We start from the raw sequence: 11,415 nt of genomic DNA on the forward strand, positions 1-11,415 counted from the left end.
GATCTGCTCCTGATCTAGCCACTCAAAAATTCCTTAGCCATTGAATCATACATGGAGTAGGAAAGAGTATGTAAGAAAAAGCAGCAAAATACCAAGGCTAAGGTCAGATAAGCACAGACGCACTAGGCTTACTCATAGGACCAAGAATGGACCTCTGGGGCATGGATGTAGGTAGTCAAGGAAGGGAGGTTAAGGATGGGATAAAGCTTCAGAAATCTGGTGACCTTATTCTTCTCCAGGGGTTCTCCTACTCTGATTTGTGCCAGGGCTCTGCTCAAAGCATCCATTTCTCTCATTCTCAGAATGTTGTAAGATCATAGGTCTGGAAGGGATCTTATAGACTAGAGGAAGATAATCAAAGGATTTGTATGTTGTTTTTTTTTTAGTATAGAGAATCCTGGTATGTGAACTCCTATTACCCCAAATTTCAATCCATCTATGACTTTATAGATAAGTCCTGGGGAGTAGCCTGAGGTGCCTATAAGCTAAATTATGTGTCCAGAGTCACACAGTAAGTTTTGAATGTAGGATATGAACCCAGTTCTCTCTGGCTCTAAGTCTAATACTCTACCATACAACACTGCCTCTCTCACATATGGATCAATAAAATCCAATACTGGAAGAGACTTGAGAAGGAACCCTATTTGATGCAGGAATCCTTTCTGTAAAGTACTCAACAAGTCTCACCTCTACTTGAACACCTCCATTGATGAGGAACTCACTGTCTTCCATATATGTCTTGAATATGGTCCCTTCTACTCTGATGATGCCACCACCCTGGTGCAGGCCCTCATCTCCTCACCTCTAGACTGCTGCAATCCCCTGCTACTTAGTCTGCCTACCACAAGTCTCTCCCCACTCCAGCCCATAAAGCAGCCAAAGTGATTTTCCTAAAGCACAGGTCTGACCACATCTCCTCCCTACTCAACAAACTCTATGACCTCCAGGATCAAATACAAAATCTTCTCTTTGTAACGCAGAGCCCTTCACAAACTAGCCTCACTCCCCACCCCCACCCCCACCCCCCTTTTCAATCTTCTTACATGTCACACCCTGTCATGGTACTCTTCAATTCAGTGACACTGACCTCCTAGCGGATCCATGAATAAAACATTCCATCTCTTAGCTTCAGGCACTTTCACTGTAGTCCTCCATGCTTTGAATGCTCTCCTTCCTAATCTCCTCTTACTGGTTTCCCTGGCTGCCTTCAAGCCCCAGCTAACATCCTGTCTTCTACTGGAGGGCTTTCCTAATCCCTTTTAATTTTAGTGTAGTCTTCTGCTGATTATTTCCCATTTATCCTGTGTATAGCTTATTTGTACAAAGTTGTTTGAATATTTTCTCCCCCATTAGATTGTGAGCTCCTTGAGCTGTCTTTTCTCTCTCTCTCTTTCTCTCTCTCTCTCTCTCTCTCTCTCTCTCTCTCTCTCTCTTTATCCCTAGTGGTTAGCAAAGTGACTGGCAAAAAGTAGATAATAAATGCTTACTGACTAATGGACTAACACAGAATTCTCTGTATCATCAGAGAAATCAGAACTATGAAAAAGTAAAATCAATTGACCTTGGCAACAGATTGCATATGGATGGGAGAGATGGTGAGAGACAGTGAGGAGTCCAGGATAACATATCATGAGCCTGGGGGAACTGGTAGGACAGTGGTGTTCTCCACAGTAATACAAATACAAATACAAATAGTCCAGGCAGTTCCAGACTTCAAGGAGTTTACATTCTAATAAGGGAAGGCAATACATATAGGGGTGTGGTGGTTAGGGAGGAGAGTTTTGGCCAGGGAAGTCAGAGGGATGGTAATTGGCAACATAGGACAATTTGTTGACGTGTGCTTTCCAGGAATGGTAGTATTGATTTGATGACTATTTTCAGAACTAGGGTTGAAAAGGGACATATGGGGGTAGGAGCAGTATGCACACAGCAACATGGCATGAGGACAATTGGGAAGTAGTGTGAACACTCCCTTTTGAGAAGCCTAGGGTCCTTGGACAGGAGCGGGAGTGATGGCAAGATATATGTGATCTACCCACTAATAGAAATGTCACTTCCTTGCAGGCAGGGACATTGCTATTTTTCTATCCTCAGTAACTAATACATGGTGGAGGAGGGGGAATTAGAGGTACGGGGGAGGGGGGGTGACACTTATTAAATGTAACAGCATTTTCCTAATACCATTTCTTTGTTTTTATCACATTTCTGCCACCAACTGTCTGACTTTAGATATTTCACTGGACCTATTTCTTTATCTGTAAAATGTAGGGGTGATACAGGAAGTGGAATTCACAATAGTAATTCCCTTCTATTTTTCATTGGGCAGAATACCTCTGGAATATCTTATGTGATTCTGGGCACCACTTTATAGGAAGGACGTTGACAAGCTGGAGCAAGTGGAGAGAAGATGAGTACTAGAACCCTATTATATAGGAAATGGTTGAAAGGAAATAGAGCTATTTGACCTGCAAACATAAAGGTTCAGGTGAGCCACACTGACTGTCTTCATGTATTTAAAGGAGTGGCAAAGAGTGCATAGATGTGATCTGTTATCGCCTAGAAGAGACAACTAGAACCTATGGGCAGAAGACACCTTCAACTTCTGAGGTTCCCTTGGATTTGATTAATCCATATATAAGACAGTATGGTGAACAGGATGCTGGACTTGGAATCAGGGACAAATCAAGAAATGCCTTTCGTCAAAGAGGGTATTTCAAGTGAGCCTTGAAGGAACCTAGGGGTTCCAAGGAACAGGTAAGGAAGGACAGCACTTCAGGCATGAGGGAAGGAGGAATCACCTATGCAAAAGCATAGGGGTGGGAAATGAACTGTTGTCATCTTGGCTTTGGGGACATCAAGTAGATCAGTGTGACTGAAATGCATAGCAGCTGAGAGGGACTAATGTGTAATCAGCCCATAAAGAGTTTTGAGCCAAGTTGAGAGGGGACTTTAAATACCAAACAGAGGAGTCTATATTTTCCTCTATAGGCAATAGTGAGCCACAGGAGCCTCTTGAGTAGAGGAGTGATATGGCCAAATTTGGGCTTTAGGAATATCAATTTAGCAGATGTATGGAGGATAGATAAGAAAGGGAAGAGGCTGGATTTTGGGAGACCATTTGGAGACCATTGTAATAACCCATTCAAGAGATGATATGGGCCTGAACTAAGGAAAGAGTTGGATGAATGGCATTAAAAATGCCATAAAAATGGCATTAAAAACACCATAAAAAGGGGCAGCTAGGTGGCGCAGTGGATAGAGCACTGGCCCTGAAGTCAGGAGTACCTTAGTTCAAATCTGGCCTCAGACCAAACACTTGACACTAGCTGTGTGACCCTGGGCAAGTCACTTAACCCCCAACTGCAAAAAAAAAAAAAAAAAAAAAAAAAACATAACAAGCCAAGTTAAAAAGTGTTTTTCAGTGTTCACCTTTGTCTTGAGCCCTAGGCCACTGCCTGCCTTGCCCAATACTAGCCCTGGCTCTGATTCCAAGTGTAAATAACAGCAACACACACATTCATATGAAAAAAAAAAAGCTAACAATACCAAGCAATGTATAGCTGTGCTCAATGAGTGGTACAGACAATTAGGGCTGCAGAGAAAAGAAAGATGTCTGTGGATAGGCTGATCAAGGGAGGCTTTGAAGAGGGTGGATCTGAAAGATGGTTAGGCTTTGGAGAGATTGGCAACTTGTTAATGTCTCCGAAAATGCTGACTTTCAACATTTACTCAAGACTTCTGCCCTAATAAGAAGCCCTAAACGGAACCTGAGGATATAAAAAGAAAAGATGTACTAGAATTACAGTCTTTAGAGTTCCCTTTACTTTGTTTAGAAAGTGTTTACTTAAAGAAAATCAGCATTGTTTACTCAAAAGCAATGGCTCCAGCGAGGGTGTGGAATTATCAGTGAAAGCTGGGGCTTTAATCAATTGCAGTTAGGTGACTCAAAGCTTGTCTCTCATCCCCTTTAGGAGGTGGATAGGGCATGTTTCATCTCTAACATGAGGAGGGGAAGAGGAAAATTTGCTGTCCCTGGAAAGTTCCCACAGAAATGGTTTGGCTGGGGTTGGGGCAGGGGCATAGAGGAAGGGGGAGAGCTTCAAAGGTGATATGATCATGGGACATCACCTCATGAAAGACATTTTAGGATAAAGCCCTCTCCAGGCTTAGCTGAATGGGGCAAAAAGGAGATAGGAGAGAAAATCTGTCTTTAAGGAGGACTGTGGGTGGCAATAACATCTGCACAGGTGGCCTAATGCCCAAAGTAGGGAGATTTAGGTCCTTCATATTTGTGATGTCTTATCTGGACTAGATGGTCAGATCATTAAGAGTGAAGACTGCTTTTTTTTCCCTCCCCTCTTCCTGGGAATCCTCACCCTAGTGCGTAGTTCAGGACTACATATGATGTTAGTATTCAGAGAATATTAAGAGACTGGAGGAATACTTTAGCAATGATTATAGATCTTTCTCCTTACCTCATCATCTAAGTCATTTCTCGTGTTCCAGGCCTTAGGTCTAGTCTACAAACATATCACAAATGCTGTAGCAGGATAGCCCTGTGACTTCCTCCAACCCAGCAGTCTGACTCAGATGGAGGTGCTAAGGGATGACTTAGGGGAGGATGTGGAGGCTGGCAGTGACGTTAATCTCAAAACAACATTCCTGCCAGGGTTATTTAGTGTGTGGGGCAATCTCCCTCTCCCGTCCAAGGAGGGAACTGGTCAATTTTGAAGATTATTGTTGTTGATGAGTCCTTTCAGTCATGTCTGACTCTTCATGACCCCATTGGGGTTTTCTTGGCAGAGATAATAGAGTGGTTTGCCATTTCCTTCTCCAGCTCATTTTACAGATGAGGAAAGTAAGGCAAACAGGGTTAAGTGATTTGCCCAGGGTCACACAGCTAATAAGTGTTTAAAGTCAGATTTGAACTCATGAAGATGAGTCTTCCTGACACCAGGTCCAAGGCTCTATCCACTGTGCCACCTAGCAGACAGATTATACTCTCCTCCTCCCCCCTTTTTTTTTGGTGAAGGTTATACTCTTGCACAAAAACTTTGAAAGGACTTTGATCTATGCAATGATAAACCAAAATATTAGAGGAGCAAGTTATCTACCTCTGGACTTGGGGTGCAGAATAAACCACACAGTTTTTGGATGTGGCCAATGAATGGATTTGTATTGCTTGACTATGCGTATTTGTTAGATGAGTTTTGACTTTCTTTCTTTTTCAGTGGGGTTGGAGAAGGAGAAGTAGAAGGGAGAGAAAACATTTTTGTTAATTGAAAAAAAATTAAATAAAAAAAATACTCATACTTGGTCACTGCATCAGCCCTGTAATCCCTATGAGACATGTAGTTCTCTTGAAAGAAAGTTAAACTTGGATACACAGTCTAGTCTCAGAAGGAAGAAAACTCAGTGGAAAGATTTCCTGAGAGGGGATTCTGTGAAATAGAAGCAGGTAGGAAATCTCTGATGTTCATGAGTATGACCTTTACACATTTCTGAATCCTTTACTTGGGGTAAGGGTAAGTCCCTTTGCCTCCTCTATTCCTGCCCCACCTCCAACCCCAACACCATGGTGATTCATTTACCTGGTATCTAGGACTGTGCTAAAGGTGTGGCCATGAGAAACATACTTCAGACACACGCATTAGGTACACTGATTTCACAGCTGTACACAGAACAAAATGAAAAGGGGAAAGATTGGAGGCAGGGAGACCAATTAGGAGGTTACTGTAATAGTCCAAGGGAGAGGAGATGAGAACCTAAATTAGGTGCTGCTCATGTGAGTGGAGAGAAGGTGACAGATGCAAGAGATGTTGTGGTGAAGGTACAATTGATAAAACTAGAAGAGGAAATTCAAGAAAGACTCTTCTGTTGCAGAACTGAGTGACTGGAAGAGTGGTGGCGCCCTCAAAAGAAATATAAAGTGGGTGGTTAGAAAATGGGATGAGTTCCCTCTTGGACCTGTGATTTGGAAGTCATTTGTGTGGACATGATAACTGAACCCATGACCAATGAGATCACCAAGGGAGAGAGGGGGGAGAAAGGAAAATGTTTGGAATAGTATTCCAACCCTGACATTCAGAGCAAACAACAGCTGCCTACTTCACCAGGAGACTAAGGTCATTTGATATGACTGCCCTTAACTTCCTTCTACTAGCTCATCCTCAAAACTTCTCAGCCCTGACCCATTCTCCCCTCCCTTTTGTCTTAGCTAAAGAGGTACCACTAATCCTTGCTAAATCTAAATCTTCTACCTACAGCTTTTATTCTATTTCTTCTGTGGGTCCCAGCTCAAGACACACTTGATCATTGCTTGGGTTTTGATGGCTCAGAGTGACTGTAAATACCAATTGATTCTGTTATGGTCAGAAACCTGAGGGTCTTCACCTCTCAGATTGATTTTTTTTTTTTGAGTAAGTGAAAGAGGCCAGTTTTGGGGGGTTTTTTTTGCCTCTTTTCTTGCCTAGCCTTAATCACTAAATGGGTGTGGTCTCAGACAAACTGAGACTTGGGAAAGACCCTAGCTCAAAAAGGCCACGATCTCCCACTGCATCCAGGGCCATCTCTAATTGTCCTGATCTATGTCTTGTCGCTGGACCCAGATGGTTCTGGAAGAGAGAGTGAGGCTGGTGACTTTGTACAACCTTGCCTCACTTAAATCCAATTAACTTGCAAGTCATGACATCTCCTTCCTGATGTCATTTGTCCTCTTCAAGAATGAAGGACAAACAACAACAACAACAACAACAGTTTTTCATGTATTGACAATTTCTTTTGCCATTGGCTCCTTACCATCTGTTAAAAAAAAATACTCAGTTCTACAATATCCTTTTAAAAAAATCCTCCCCTGGACCATTTTATTTGGTCTAGCTCTCATTGTATCTCTTTTCTTCCTTTTACTGCAAAGCTGCCTAAAAATTTGTCTATGCCAGATACCACCACTTCTTTACCACCCACTCTCTCCTCAGCTGAAATTTGATTTCTGGCCCCATAGCTCAACTGGAACTTTTGCCTCTCAAAGGTCATCAATGATCTCCTAATCATAGATCCAATGGCATTTTTCCAATCTTCATCCTTGACCAAGACACTGTAGTTTTTGACACTTGAACCACCCATTTCTGTATACTCTTTCTTCTTTTGTTTCATAGAAACCAGATTCTTACTCTACCCTTCTAACATCTCTTCTGTCTACCTCACTAGCTCCTCATCCTCTTCTCAAATAGGTGTTTCCCACTCCCACCTGTCCTTGTCTTGCCCGAGGAACCACAAGGGACAAGAGTGTTGGCTGTGTTGGGGACTTGGTTGAGGCTCAGGGGCAGAGAAGAATACCTGAAGTCACTCATAGACTCAGGTTTGAGCCAGAGAAGCAGTGACCACACCTGGCTTTGGATTATAGAACATCAGAATATTTAAATTTAGAGATGGAGCTGAGAAAACAATAGTACAAAAAACCTGAAGCCTGAGACATCATCCCTCACACCCCAGGAGAAGAGACCGACCCTAACATAAAGTTAACAGCCAAGAAATAGGCCATTATTTTTTTTTTAAAGAGCAGACAACAGAGAAAGAACCCAACAATAGATAGCCACCGTGGTGATAGAAAAGATTAGGGTTCAAGCTCAGAGGAAGAAAATGAAGTCAAAACAGCTACTTGTAAAGTTTCAAAGAAAAATGTAAAATGGCCATAAGCCCCAAAAGAGTTCTTGGAAGAGCTTAAAAAGGACTTTAAAAGTCAAATAAGAGAGGTTGAGGAAAAATTGGAAAAAGAAATAAGAGTAATATAAGAAAATCATCAAGAGAAAAATCAAATTATCAAAAGAAAGTCAATCAATTAGAAAAAGAGATCCAAAAACTTACAGAAGAAAATAACACTTTAAAAATTAGAATTAGGCAAGGGGAAGCTAATGACTTCATAAGACATCAGGAAATAATAAAACAAAATCAAAAGAATGAAAAAATAGAAAAGAATGTGAAACATCTCATTAGAAAAACAACTGACCTAAAAAACATCGAGGAGAGATAATATAAGAATTGTTGAACTACTTGAAAGTTATGATTTAAAAAAGAGACTCTACTCTACTTCAAGAAATTATTAAGGAAAATTGCCCTGAAGTTTTAGAACTAGAAGGTAAAATAGAAATTGAAAAAAATTTACCTATCATCACCTGAAAAAGATCCCAAAATGAAAACTAACAGGAACTTCATAGCTAAGTTTCAAAGCCCCCAAGTCAAGGAGAAAATACTACAGCTAACTAAAAAGAAATGATTTAAATATTGTGGAGCTATAGTCAGGATAATACAAGATTTAGCACCTTCTATATTAAAAGACAAAAGGGTGTGGAATATGATATTCCAAAGAGTAAAGGAGCTGAGTTTGCAACCAAGGATAACCTACCCAACAAAGCTAAGTATAGTCCTGCAATAGAAAAAATGGCTATTGAATGAACTAAAGAACTTTCAGGTATTCTTAAGGAAAAGACCAGAATTGAACAGAAATTTTGACTTAAAAGAATTAGGAGAAACATAAGAAGGTAAATGTGAAAGACTGATTATAAGGGATCTAATAAGATTAAATTATTTACTTCTTATATAGGAAAATGATATTTGTAATTCTTAAGAATGTTATCATTACTGGGGTAGTTTGAAAGAGTTTACATAGATAGAAGGCTTGGGATTGAGTTGATTATGATAGGATGATCCTAAAAAATAAAATTGGGGAGGGAGAAGTAAAATGGAGCAAATTATCTCATACAAAAGATGTATGAAAGGAAAAAAAAAACTGTTACAGTGGAGGGGAAGATGAGGTAGAGGGCAGGTAGAGCAGTAATCTCATAGGCACTGTGTTAAAGAGGGAATAACATATACATCTAGTAGAGTATAAAAGTCTTCCTAACTTACAGAGAAAGAGGAGGGCTAGGGGATAGGATAAGACTCTTAGAAGGGTATGTAGATTAGGGAGGCAGTTGTTAGAAGTAAATTAGACTTTTGAGGAGGGATAGGAGAGAAGGATAAGTAGTGAAGAAAAATAGGATGGGGGAAATACACAACTAGTGATTATAACCTTGAATATGAATGTGATGAATTCACCCATAAAACAGAAATAGATAGAAGAATGGATCAAAAACTAGACCCAACAACATGGTGTTTACAAGAAATATTTAAAAAGGAGAGACACACATAGAGTAAAAATAAAGGGCCAGGGTAGAATTTATTATGCTTCAAATGATGTAAAAAAAAAAGCAAGCATGACAATCATAATCTCAGACAAAATTAAAACTAAAATAGATTTAATTAAAATTTTAAAAGGGAAACATAAATGAATTATAGGTGGAAATATATAGCAAAGCTATAATACTAGTGGATTTCAACCTGGGAGTTTACCTGCCAAGACAAAATGAGGAACTATATAAACATAACTAGAAAATACTTTTCATACAAATAAAGTCAGATTTTAATAATTGGAGAAATATTAATTGTTCATGGGTGGGCCAAGCCAATATAAGAAAAATGACAATTCTACCTAATTAATCTTCTCATTCAGTACTATGCCAATTGAATTACCAAAAAATTATTTGAGCTAGAAAAAATAAAAAAATTCATTTGGATGAACAAAAGGTCAAGGATCTCAAAGGAATTAATGAAAAAAATATAAAGGAAGGAGGTCTAGCACTGCCAGATCTTAAACTGTATTATAAGGTGGTAATCATCAAACTATCTGATGCTGGCTAAGAAGTAGAATGGTGGATCTGTGGAACAGAATTGATATACAATGCATAGTAGTAAATGATTATAGTAACCTTATGTTTGATAAATGCAAAGATTTAAGCTTTCGTGATAAGAATTCACTACTTGGTAAAAATTGTTGGGAAAACTAGAAAGTAGTCTGGCAAAAACTAGGTATAGACCAATATCTTACACCATTTACCAAAATAAGGTAAAAATGGATACATGACCTAGATATAAATAGAGATATAAGAAAATTAGAAGAACATGGAGCATATTACCTATCAGATTTATGAATAGGAGAAGAATTTATGAATAAGCAAGATAAAGAGTTTTGTGAAATGTAAAATGGATAATTTTTATTACATTAAAAAGATTTTGTGCAAATGTAGCCAAGATTAGAAAGAAAGCAAAAAATTGGGGGAAATGTTTATAGATAGTTTCTTGGATAAAGGCTTCATATCTCAGACACATAGAGAACTTTGTCAAATTTATGAGAATATGAGTCATTCCCCAGTTGATAACGGTCAAAGGATAGGAACAAGCAGTTTTTGGAAGAAGAAATCAAAGCTATATATAGTCATATGAAAAAATGCACTAAATCATTATTGATTAGAGAAATGTATATCAAAACAACTTTGAAATGTTCCCTCACACCTATCAGATTGGCTAAAATGATAGATGGGGAAAATGACAAATGTTGGAAGGGATGTGTAGAAATTAGGACCCTAATACACTGTTGGTGGAAGTGTGAACTGATCTAACCATTTTGGAGAATAATCTGGAATTTTGCCCAAAGAGTTATCCAACTGTGCATAGTCTTTGGACCCAGAAATACCATTATTAGGTCTGTTTCCCAAGGTGATCAGAAAAAAGGAAAAGAATCTATATGTTCTAAAATATTTATAATGCTCTCTTTGTGGTGGCAAACTAAGGGGATGCCATCAACTGGAGAATAGCTAAACAAGTTGTGGTATATGATTGTAATGGAATACTACTGTGCTGTAAGAATGATGAGCTGGGGGCAGCTAGGTGACCCAATGATTAGAGCACTGGCCTTGGAGTCAGAAGGACCTGAGTTCAAATCTAGCTTCAGACACTTGACACTTCCTAGCTGTGTGACCTTGGGCAAGTCACTTAACCTTGATTACTTCACCAAAAAAAAAAAAAGAAGAGAAAAAAAAGAAATGATAAGCTGGTTGATTTAAAAAAATATGAAAAGACTTGCATGAAATAATGAAGAGTAAAACAAGTAGAACCAAGAGAACATTGTACACAGTAATAACAATTTTGTTTGAAGGATAATTGTGAATGACTTAGCTATTCTGAGTTATATGAAAATTCAAATCAACTACAAAGGATCTATGAAGGAAGATGCTATATACCTCTAGGGAAAGAACTAATATATGGAACCATGTATTGTATGGTTTCACATATATATCTGTGTCAGATGTTGGCTTTCTCTAGCGTGGGGTTAGGAGGGAGACAGGAAAATGGCTTGGAACTCAAAATGTAACAAAATAAATAAAATAAATTTTTTCAAAAAAAAAGACAATTCAAATAACACCTTCTACAGGAAGCCTTTTTCAGTCACCCCAGATGCTAGTGCCTTTGCCTCTAAAGTTACCTTCTTTGCCTATTCTGTATATATTTTGTATGCACCTATTTACTAACATGTTGTCTCTT

Source organism: Vombatus ursinus, unplaced genomic scaffold (genome assembly GCF_900497805.2).
Source record: "Vombatus ursinus unplaced genomic scaffold, bare-nosed wombat genome assembly UNPS02009205.1, whole genome shotgun sequence".
In the NCBI taxonomy this organism is placed as follows: Eukaryota; Metazoa; Chordata; class Mammalia; order Diprotodontia; family Vombatidae; genus Vombatus; species Vombatus ursinus.